Raw genomic sequence first — 12,671 nt, forward strand, 5'->3', positions numbered from 1 at the left:
ATAATAAATATTACAAAATAATTAGGTACCTATTGATGGTACATAATATAACTTTTACCTCACGTTGTTGCGCATTAGCCAGTCTCTCAATAAAAATATATCATTTTTTATACCCTACTGGTATTTGAGAAAAATAATAATAATATGAAAAAGAATGATAATAATATGACATAAGATTTTTCTTATAAGTCATGATTTATATTAAATTATCTATTGGCTATTTGTAATAATACGTATATTAAAAATGTAAATACAAACTTTGTACTACAAGTTTATAAGTTAATTATATTAACTGTTAATTGTTGCGGTTTCTATATAACCCCATTAAGTTTAAATATTTAATTTCTTTTTTATTTACTTAACTCGGTTAAAAAAATATCATTAACTCGCCTTACTTAATAATAATCTCATACTCTAATACCTATGATATTATAATAATAGCTGAGATTATCTCGACACACGCCGTATAATATAATATACAATTATAGGCGCCGTCTTCGTATTATATACGACCGCAAACTTGCCGCCTAACTCTGATAATGTAATACTTAAATGTATAACATCACGTTGACATCTATATATATATATAAACGTATTACATGTCCCTCATCGGGTCATACTATGATATATGATTTCTCGGTCTCGTAATCAATTCGCGTCGATTTTATTTCAGTTCGAGTGGTTTGATAAATATTATTTTTCTGATTAATACTACAATTTAAGATGGCTTCAGCGAGATCGTTATTAGCACGAACGCTACCGTATGATTAAACGTAAACAATTATTAATATAGCAGTGTGTACAAGTGAACAAAAAATACTATATATTATAATATTATATTGGTATAAAACTATAATATGAGCAGAAGTCCCACTTTCGTCGGTACAGTACAGATTTTCAAGCAGGTGTCCTAAACTACATTTTGTAATCAAATCGGGACTGTATTACTGTAGAAAGTTTCAATTTTAACTTAAACATCCCGCTTTTGTCCTGATTTCCAACAAGTTGTTATTTTTTACCCTGTAGAACTATAGGTACCTATATTATAAAATATTAATTGATTGTAGCTGTCGTTAATTTAGTCATTATGTATTAATACCTACTGAGGGGCAACTCATTGAAATCAATCTAGGTTGGGTCTAACAACCCCTATCTCGAAATAAAACAAAAAAAATCAGATAGATTATCCTCCTCTGACGGGCTTTCGATTGTTTGTTCCGTTTTTACAGGTCACATTACCTATAGATACGACATTGTTGGTACCTATATACAATTATTATAATTATTATATCTCGTGGATTTTTTGTCGTGGTAAAGCGTCGTTTTGAAGACCGAGAAACGGGGCCTTTATATTATTATAATACGTCACGTATATTATACGAACGGTGCCGTCGACGATACGCGCGATACGACTTTTCGTTTGTTTATTTATTTATTTATTAATTTTCCGCATTTCATTCGTAAAAAAAAATATATAATAATAACACGCAAGCCTATACAACGGGACCGGATTAATAAATAATTTAATAAATATTGACTTTGCATGCGTCGAACGACTGTCGTGGAAAAAAACAATTTCGAAAAAGAAAACGTCTATGAAACAAAAAAATGAAAGTTTTCGTCCACTATTTCGGGTTTAATGTACACGCGGTCGACCACGCTCCACTGACAACTGCTACCCCTTTCCGGCGAAATTCAAATATTATAATATTATATAATATATTGTACAGATGCGTGGTGACCGATAGAATTACAATACGCAGGCGATTTTATGGAATAATAATTATTAAGCTGCATATTATTACTATTGTTTGCCATCGACTGCAATCACAATAATATTATAAAAATATTTATAGTTTCAGCATTCAGAATATACTTTCGTGTACCTCAATACCTGCGTATACTCGGCAGATACACTCTGTATACCTGTGTATATGATTATACACAATATGGTGTACCTACATAGATTTATGCGTGCGGTTTGTCGCTGTCAATAATTATTTTGTTGTAATCGAATAGTGATTGAATTAACAGCACCGATTAGGCCGGGCGCGTTATGATAATTATTATACGATGTCTTATAATTTATACCTACTCGTCAATAACAAGCTACAGATATAAAATTATTACTGCAGTCAAACGATATTATAGTTATTATAACACTCGAGTGTGACACTTGTTAACTGATCCGGCGCTGCTGAACCATTACATACATTCATTGTTTTTTGATAATAATAATACCTATGCTATGTATAATATAATACGTTAATACCACGGCACGCATGCAATATAGGTGACTATAATAATAATTGAAGTCGAAAAATATTGTTTTCAGTATCGAATTCACTTCGATAGATTCATAGAAGAACAATATTGAAGCGTATAGCTTAAAAGCTTTTGTTTGCCAAGTTTATTCATTTTATGCATTTAAATTTACCACCATCGCATCGTATTATTTGTTCGCTTCTTGGAATTTATTTATTCATTGTAAACGGGTATAAGAACATTTTAGAAAAGTATAATATATAGTACAATTAGTAATGGAATAATATTAATATGTAAATAATAAATGGTAAAAATGATTAAAAAAAAAATAAAAATATAACCAAGGAAATTGAATAAACATAATAGTATTATTATATAGCAACTAAATACCTAACTGTATAGTAGATTTAAAGCTAGATACACACTTAGTTTGAAAGAATCATGTGACATAAAGAAAAGTATCTATACGCGATCGGCAATAAAGTTATAGCTGATGAAAGAGTACTCGATAATAAAAAGAGACACAAAACTGCGTAGTCGTTTTTATAAAATGGGAGGTTAGATATACAACCTGGGTATATGAATATTATTATACGTTTCTAATACAAAGGTTAGGTAATTATAGGAATCCATGGTATTACCATTATTTTAATAATATTAAAGGGTCGAACCCACGTTGTTTGCAGACCAGGGGGTGGTTCGAACGGCATAAAGAACAACAATATTCCGTTCTCTCTTGCCGGGTTCATGTCGTCGTCAGTTACGGTGGCGAACTATTGATCCCACCCCATCCGTCGGGAAAAACTTTTTTCGGTACCGCCACCGTGTATGTATATATATATATATATAATATGTATATCAACGACGTCTAAATACGAAATTTTGCTGGGCGGCACCAGTGACCGAACGGGGTCAGAAACATAAGTTGAAAAAGTATAAAGCTGTGACGCATCCGGGCCACGGGAATTTCGATTTTAGAGGGTGCGTTATAGTGCGTCCGTATTATGACATGACGGGGGTCACGCGTGGATCTGAAACCAGGCCCGGACGAATTACAGAACTCTGGTCGATTTGAACTTATACTCGAAAACAGTTTACCGTTTTACATAATATACTGCAGCACCGTCCAAAAAACACGTACCGAGTAAAAATAAAAAAACTTCACTCGATAATCTGATTTCGATTTAGATTCTAATAACAATATTATTATGTATGTACCTATAACCTATTGGACGTGCGATGATGATAGTGATTGATCACCGAAAAATATCAAAAATGTCGTACTGCTTGCAAATTTCATTATAATATCGCTCGCATACTTTTAAAATAATCATCGAACCCGCAGTGCTTGAAACACTGTCTGAAATGTATGGATAAATAATAATATTATAATATTATATGATATCTTTGCAGTATACTGTATAGGTACATATTAATATATTTAATATATAATATTATATTTGTAATCGTTTCTAAGCTACACATACAACTCGTACACATCCGATTACTTTTTTTTTGTTTTGTCTTAGAAGCCTGAAATATCTGTGTGGGAGGTACCTATAATACTACGGTATATTTTCATTTTTATTAGGTTCAATACTAGAATAACTGTTAAACCAAATGGGTTTATGCTCAAAGCTATCCCATAAACACAACATTTTACATTTGTATATTTGTATACGTCTACTCGAATATCATACATTTTATTAAAAATACAATTTTATTGTTAAAACAACCATTTTTGTTTTTTTACTGCGGACCAAACTTTTATTTGTTGACCTTAAAAGTAAACTAACCACTCGTGAAATCATAATCAACTATATAATACTGTAACACGTGTATAAAATACGTTTTATATAATACATTTCGTGTGTGCATGTGTGTGATTGTGAATGTATATGTTGTGTATATATTGGCCTACAATGAATAAATCACGGGGCTAACCGTAGAAATCAAAACTAAGAGTTTATTCGGGCGCTCGCCGATTTGATGGTTTGCCAAGTATCCGATGGATTTATGTTACAAAATTACAATCGATAAAATAAACGTCCTCCCCCCTATAGTCATAATGACTCGCACTTTATTGGCCGACTTTAAAGCCAGGTGTATATATTATAGGTAAGCGCATCGAAAACGGTTCATGGTGTACACACCTAATGCGGAAAACCAACATTTCCCGTTCATTTCAATCTCCCATAACTACAGTTTATATACGTGATAAATAATAAACCATATATTATTGATAATTTATTTTCAATTTATATTTCGAACCCGTTGTCCGTGGCACGCTCGTCCATTTCGTCGTAATTTGATTTCGCCGGCCGCAAAAAAGACAACCCACATGTGCTGCAAATTATACAAAGGTGCACTTCAACCGCCGTTTAATCTCATTAAAAACAAAATTAAAATAACGCGTGCAGGTCAATTCGCGTCGTATCGGTCAATGGGAAATGTCGTCACGTGACAGTACAGTTGTGTTAAAACATTTAAAATTCACCGTTTCTGGTGTTTGCTTGCCAACACGAGAGCGGTTTAATAAATGGCGCTTGCATTATGAAACACGAAGGCGACGAAAAAATGAAAAAAATGATACAATTTAATGCGATTGAAGTGACAGTTTTAGCGGAGCTCAGCGTCAAAAAAATGTCCGTCCATTTCATAAAGGGATAAAAATATAGTATTTTTTTGAAAACTGATTATATTAGTCATTGTATATATGTACCATTTATATACAGTATACACAATACTGCAAGTGTACATAAAATCTTAATTTAGGTGTGTGTGTGTTAGAGTGATTGTATAATGTAGACATTTACGAATAAATTAGAATGAATAATTCTCGTGCTTAAACGTTAGCTGGCATTACAATAATATTTTACCTTTATATTTATACTACCCCTATATTTATGACAATTTTTAAATTTTATTTCAAACATTTAAATAGAAACAGTAACCAGTATTATGCGTATTGTTGAGTATATAATATGTATACATTTTTTTATACCGTGAAAATAAAAACCTTATAATACATTCATAAAACGTAAACAACTAAATATTTTACCATTACATTTTTATATTACCTTAAATATAATAATTGTCCAATGACTGCCAGCCAATGGCTTGTCATGATAAAAGTACAATAAATAATAATATTGATCATCGTTTTGTGTTATTACCACACGAATAAAATGTATAAACGTATAAATGTTATATTATGTAATAAAATATGAAATTATAAAAAATATTATTTAAATTAAGAACATGACATTTTTTTTAAAAATTTCGGTAGGTAACTATGTACATTATCTTATATTTCTACATTAATAATTATAATTCATTACACTTTAGTATACAAGTTAACTATATACAATACATTATTGTTAAAAAAAATCAAGCTATTCAATATTATTTCAAAAAAAAATTTCGGGGGGGGGGGGGTCTGAACCCTAACCCTCTCCTGGCTACGCCCTTGTTTAGTATGTATGATATTATATTGATATATAGGTACGTAATAATTATGTATTTACTTTGAAATTTATAAAAAATAATATTATTAGAATGATTTATCTATAACAAAAATTAAATATATTTCACATAAATCTATAAAAATCTTCGATATTTATATAAAGTAATATAAATTGCAACTTATATTTTATCGCAAATAAAATTACTGAGCTCGGCTATAAAAATATTTATATGCTCATTTACTTTAATAGGTATAAGTTCTGAGGTTCGATTTTTATAATATTCAACTAAACAAAAACATAAATACTTGTAATAAGTATCTAACAAATAATCATGATAACATTATGAAGTATTTAAATACTAATAACTAGGTAGGTAATAAGTAATAGAAAATAATATTATTTTTTGCATATCTACTAAAAGGTAAATGCATAATGTAAATTATATAATATAAATTCAAAATTGCATGGAGTAAAGATAGATTCCATAGACAGTGGTTTATTTTAAGTATTAAAGTTATATCTTTTTTTTCCATCAGCTGTCAAATAAACTTCCATCAAACTTTATCACAGAAAATTTCCCGTTATTAAACATTTATGAATTTTGAAATATGACAATTTTAACGTACCTTATTTAAATATCACATATAGGTAGTTTATAGTAATCGATAAAAATATGATCGACAGTAATAATTATTACTTACAAACAAATATTTAAAATGTAACAGCATTTTTATTACGGTAGGATATAAGTAGCAATAGATAGGTATTTAGCAAACCGTGTGTCTTTACTTGCCAACAATTATTTTCTACTTTTTTAAATAAAGTAAAATTACCCTGAGCTTAGATAAAGAATTCATGACACATCCTCATTACATTTTAATCAAACTTGAACAAATTAATAAGCAATGAAGTTGAAATTATAATATTTTATGAAAAACTCGACGTTACGGTGAAATATTAAATACTTACCCACAATTAAACCATACTTTTGTAAAAAAAATTTATTAAAATGTTTAAAAAATATATTTCTTGTGAATAAAATTAAATATAAAATCGTGTAAATAACAAGAACAAAATAAATATAGTGTTATAGGTAAATTTTCAAATATGCCACGCGATTACATTCCTGGTTTGTAACATTAGTGACTTTTTAGAACTTAAAAGCTTTTGAAACGCGAATCCCATTTTGTGAACAATGCTCTATATTATATACTCGATGGTTAAAAAAAATGGTTTATCAAGCCAACACGATCCTTTTTGTAGCACATTATAATATGCACATTAAACGTATGTACCTTTGGTTGTACATTGCACATGAGTACGCCTGTTTTTCCAGGTCACGTACTCTACATGTCACAATAGGTCTCATGAAGTACGAATAATATTCTTCACTGGTGCTAATCGCCATAAAATATAATTTTTAATCACATATACCATTGATACAATGATACCTATATGTATATAATTACTGATTAAATGATATCATACCATATTACGATATTATATCAATATCATCCAGTAGGACTTGCACCAGAGTGAAAGAATGAAAAGATTTGTTGCTTCGATGGATACGTAATAACTTAGATTTTACAACTCCAGCCGATAACTTACTATAACGCGACCAGCTGTAAATCGAATAAAAATAAAAAATAATTTCTGTAAACAATACTTATCGATTTTCAAAATGTTACAGTATTACTATAAATTCGAACATTTCGTGAATATTATCTATTTTAATCCAAGGTCGTTCGAATTATACTTAAAAACTTCGTGATTTTTACTCTGATTTTTATAAATAAAAATAGGAAGATATATTGCACCAAAACATTTTAAACATTTGTGTTGTTGTTTTTTTTTTTTTGTAATGAATACTTCCTAGTTTAAAAAAGTGACTAAAGTGAATAAAGTTGACAGAGATCTAATCTTCCAACATTATTAGAATGCGCATAATGATTATATTACGCATTCCATTGAATCTAACTAATATTTTTGATAAAATACAGTTTATAGTTATATCTACACTAAATGTAATTTAATTATTTTATTGCATTATTTATAAAATGCTTACTTTTACCCATTTTCCAACAAACTTTTCCTAACTCTCTTCTACTGACAGCTATCGTCCTCAATCACCTGCCAAAGTGCAAACTTCTGTTCGTTTTCTTTTTCCATCGCTTGTAAGTCGTTTTTAGTTCAAAATCCACCGTCATTTCAATCCCTGAACCTGATAACATTACGATGACCATTATATTATGTGCTCTTTAGATATACTTCAAATGTAACACGCAAATCGCAGGGGACATGCTCTGATTTCCAAAGATCTTGAAATTTTATTTTAGGTTTACCTTTTCCTCTACGCTCTACGCAGTCCTGCACATTCCAGTAATGTCTCAAATTCTCTTGACGTAAAAATCAGTCCTGCTGTAAAAAACGAGTTCAAAATTTTTATTTTATTTTTTTCAGTTTGAATAATAAAGGTAGTTACTTTCACAAAAAACAAGTAACAAAAACACATTATTTTAAGACTAAAACAATATTGTACTTGTTTAACTATTAACAAAAATACATCATGAGAGCACTAACAATTATTCTTGTGTTTTATTTCAGAAAACTCAAAGATGATGAAAAGAAATTACATAAACTGCGTAATTTGTTTGGAGAAAAATATTTAGAATCGTCGTTGACGATATTTATATTCTTTTTGAATGAAAGTTTTTGGGTCAACGCGAGTCACTTAAGAAATGTAAACATCAAAGAAAAAGTGTTTTTCTGAGATCTACGAACATTTAGTTTTCTGTGGAAACTTTTCTCTTAAATTGGCCCCTTTTAACGTTATAACTATATTGTGATTTTTCAAATAAAACTACACTGTTTAGCCGATGTATTGAAAACTGTGATTTTTAAAGTCATTGCAGAAATACAACTTGTAATAATATTGCATTTCTATAACATAAATATTATATTTATTATGTACGAGTATACCTACATGATTTTTCTAAACAAAAAACATTCACATTTTCCTAAATGTATGCAAAATAAGATAATTTTTTACATGACGATATTAATGTTTTTCATTAAAGTTTTTAAACGATAATCTTCATTTTTATCATATTCTGAGTCAGAGAAAATTGTATATTTCAAACTAAAATATAATTTATCATTGTTTTAATAATGAAATAATTTAAATATACAGGAATACTTCAAAAGTAGAAAATATTATAATTAAATAAAGTCGAAAAGATCGAAGTAAATAGGTACTTTGTACTTATATACCTATGTAAATCTAAGTTAGGTATTCTACATTCTACCCACTACCATTGATCACAAATAAGATTATTTATAATTATAAATTAATATATAATATAATTCATGATTGCATGAAAATAAAAATAATAATTTTGTGAGTATAATAACAATCATTTTATTACTTAATCAGTCGCGTAAATCATGATTTATTGGAAACCGTTTTCGCGATAAATTCGCAACGTAGGTACATATAAATATTGAAAAAGTGGTAAACAGGGCTGTGAATTTAATGCGTTTGCACTATGTTTTTCATAGTATTATGTTTATACATTTAACGGGTTAGGACATTGTTTCTTACAACTGCTATACAAGTGCTATAACTATAACTTTAAAGTATTGATTGAAATTTAAAATAAGTATTATTATTATTATTAAATTAAGTATAAAATTATAAATAGAAGCAACGAGTAATTGCCTCCACACTACCAATTCACTCGCCAACCTAGCCGACCGGTCCGTCACCCACACAATATTCACACACATCATTATTGTTTTTGTGAATTTTAACATAATATAAAATGGTAATTTTATCATCGACTTTTGTGTACCTACATAGCAGCTCTTAAAATTGTGTGTGTTATAAAAAGTGAAGTGTGTAGTACGAAATTTAAAAGTGTGTAACTCAAATTAAACCTTTATAACATTATGTATCATTTTATGGCTTTACTTTTTTTTTTTATATTTGCATGGTTTTTTGTCAAGCTACGTATTAATTATAATCTACATTCTATACACAGAAATTTTGTTTTATTTGTAAAAATAAATAAAAACTTTACATTTTTTTTTTAACTATAGAAGATTTGTTACTATAAAATTTAATATTCATTTATGTTATTTCTCGCGAACGAAGTGATCGGTTTTGTGAAATAGGGGTAAGTATGTCAATGATACATTTTGTAGGAGGCCCCTTTTATTGATTTGCCGGCTTTCTTTGATCCCTTAAATCCGCCACTGATCCTGTCACTATGTAGGTCACTGTAATGGATGTGTAAAGTACGACATTTATTTCGTGGCTTTAACAAATTTTGTAAAAAATATTAACTTTGAAAAATGATTATTCAACAACAAAAAAAATTGAGACTGAATATTCGATATTTTTTTTAATTTCGTCAAGGACTTAAGAGGAATCTTATACTTAATTTTCAACCTTTATTACACACAACAATAATTTATTGTATCTGTTCCGGCGAGGAAATTAAGTTTGAGTGGACTGTATTTTTTTGTATATCTATTTGATATATTCAATGTAGAATAAATATTATAATTTATTAATAAAGGTACTGCGACAGTAACCAAAATATAATAATTTATGTTAGGTTTGAACCGTAATACTAATGTGTATGAAGTCCATCTGTGCAAGCAGTGGCGGGCCGAACAGTCATTTTTTGAGGCGATTGCCTCAAGGGAAATTTGGGTGGGTGGGTGGGTGGGTGTGTTAGTATTAGTATTAGTATTAATAGATGTGCAACTTATACCTAAAAAAACTTAATAATATTTATTATTTTGAATAATAAAAAAAATAGTGAAAAAACTGTTGGTGGTGGGGAGGGGGATCAAATTGTATAGTTTGCCTCAGGTCTGCTTGTCAGTTCGGCACGCCACTGATTACCAGATCATTTGATTCTTTTCAAATTCAAGTGCAAGTGTGCCTTGGGCGGGTCTTGCTGCAGAAAGCTCCGTTGAACACGCACTGACGAGATTCGGTGCTCCGCACTCGTATTTATAAGCTCGGTCTGCGCCGTCCACTGCGTCCTGCCCTCGTAGGTCCGTATATGCGATGCGGCCGGTCCCGTGTTCCGTGACAGACCGGAGGGCTCAGTCCGTTGCCAGCCGAGTCAGTCACAGAACACGGCACCGACGCGGCAGCCTATTTATTCATTTTCGCCGCGAATACCCGGGTCATCAAAACCGATTCGTTTTGAGCAATTTGTAACTGTACGTTGTTGCGACCGGTGTCCCTCGTGACCGAACAGGTCTGACCCGCGCTTTGCATAACACATAGATCCGGCCGATACAGTCGCACGCCTCCAGACGCCAAACGTGCTCGGTGCAGCGTTTTATTCGTGACTATCGGCTCACGATAGTGCCGACCGACTGTATTCCGAATCTCATCATACTATGCACAAACCGATAGTTGGCTGGCTGCCTATGTGTGATATCATTTTTTAAATAACTATAATATTACCCTTAAGAAAGATTATGACGACGTCAGAAAATACTTCGCGTGGCGCGAACAGTGTCGTAGAAAAATCGAAAAAAAACTAGGTAATAAAAGTAGACAATTTCAAATGTCTTAAATAAATATAACAGAAAGCCATCACTGTGGTAAGTTATAATATCATGTCTAGAAAATGCTATTATAAATATTTGGTCAACAATTTAACTTACTCTGCAGTAACTTACTCATGTTTGTTCTTTTATAACTACGTAAGAAACAAAAATTATTCGGTCAAACAGTAGTATATGCCTACAAATTTTGGGTTTTCAAAATTTTAAGGTTTGAGTGCTAAGGAAATTTACATCGATTATTTATTAAAGTTCAGGGAGTTTATTTTAAACCACCAAATGTACCAATAACTAGGTCCAATCACCTAGGTGAATTGGATTCAGAAAACAAGCTCAATGTTTAACATTAAGGAACTTTTGCTGCTCCAAAAGGTTAGATGACAAACACAAAAAAAAATGTTTTAAACAGACATAATTATAAAACCAATATACACTCGGCGTTTCTCCCAGAATCTAAAAATATACTTCAACAATCTGAGTTTTGACTACGTTATAATTATTAAAATCTTCGTGAAAAATACAATTCTTTTTTATTCGCAATAATGTTCAGACTTATAATAACAAGTACCTACTTCAAATTGTATAGAAAATGTGTACACACAATCACACACACACACACATTGACCGAGAAAATCAATGTCTTATTTTAAAAATAAAAAAACACCGCAAGTACCTACCTATATTGTATATATTATTATTATTATGACATGAGCAACAAACTGATTTCTGCCTCTTTCTATTTCCTATTCCCACTCAATCTTGATCACACGGACTAGAAATTCTGTGATTCGTTGCTTTCAGACTCCTCCGCCCATCTATCACCGTTGCCGCTGGTTTACCGTTTCCTTACAACCTCCATACCTGCAGTATTTCGTCCTCGCTCCACCGCCTCAACCCGGTATATAGTCACAGACAATATTATATAAATGAATAAGGCTTGCATTGTGTTCAAGTGTGAAGAAAATACTATAATTAGTATAGTTACCTATACCTACTAAAGTGGTTACGCTCTATTAAGGTTGTTGGTATCCATGAATGCTGATAATATAAATCGATTTTAAAAGATAGTTAATAGATGATAATTATACTTAATACAATAATAATAAAAAATAACATTGAAATAATAATTGAATTTATTAGATTCAAATTTGGCAGATAGCAGATTAATACAAAGTGGCAAGACTGAGCATTAACGAGTATTACTTTTGGGTTTTCAATAACTTAACTGTTAACTTACTAAATTTCTATTTTAACTAACGTGAAATTAACGAATTAATTGTTCATGTTAAGAAGTAAATTAAGTCAAGTCTATTTCGTTTTCATGTCAAAAAATATTTACCTTGAATT

General features: G+C 30.4%; 1 non-coding gene across 1 annotated transcript; it reads right to left on the bottom strand.

The window, feature by feature from the left end:
- Nucleotides 1-10,825: 10,825 nt before the first annotated feature.
- Mir3017b-1 (microRNA mir-3017b-1) lies at nucleotides 10,826-10,890 on the bottom strand. The gene has a single exon (NR_040219.1). It is a non-coding gene; the product is annotated as a microRNA mir-3017b-1 (primary transcript).
- Nucleotides 10,891-12,671: the final 1,781 nt, after the last annotated feature.

This window comes from Acyrthosiphon pisum, chromosome A3 (genome assembly GCF_005508785.2).
Source record: "Acyrthosiphon pisum isolate AL4f chromosome A3, pea_aphid_22Mar2018_4r6ur, whole genome shotgun sequence".
Lineage (NCBI taxonomy): Eukaryota > Metazoa > Arthropoda > Insecta > Hemiptera > Aphididae > Acyrthosiphon > Acyrthosiphon pisum.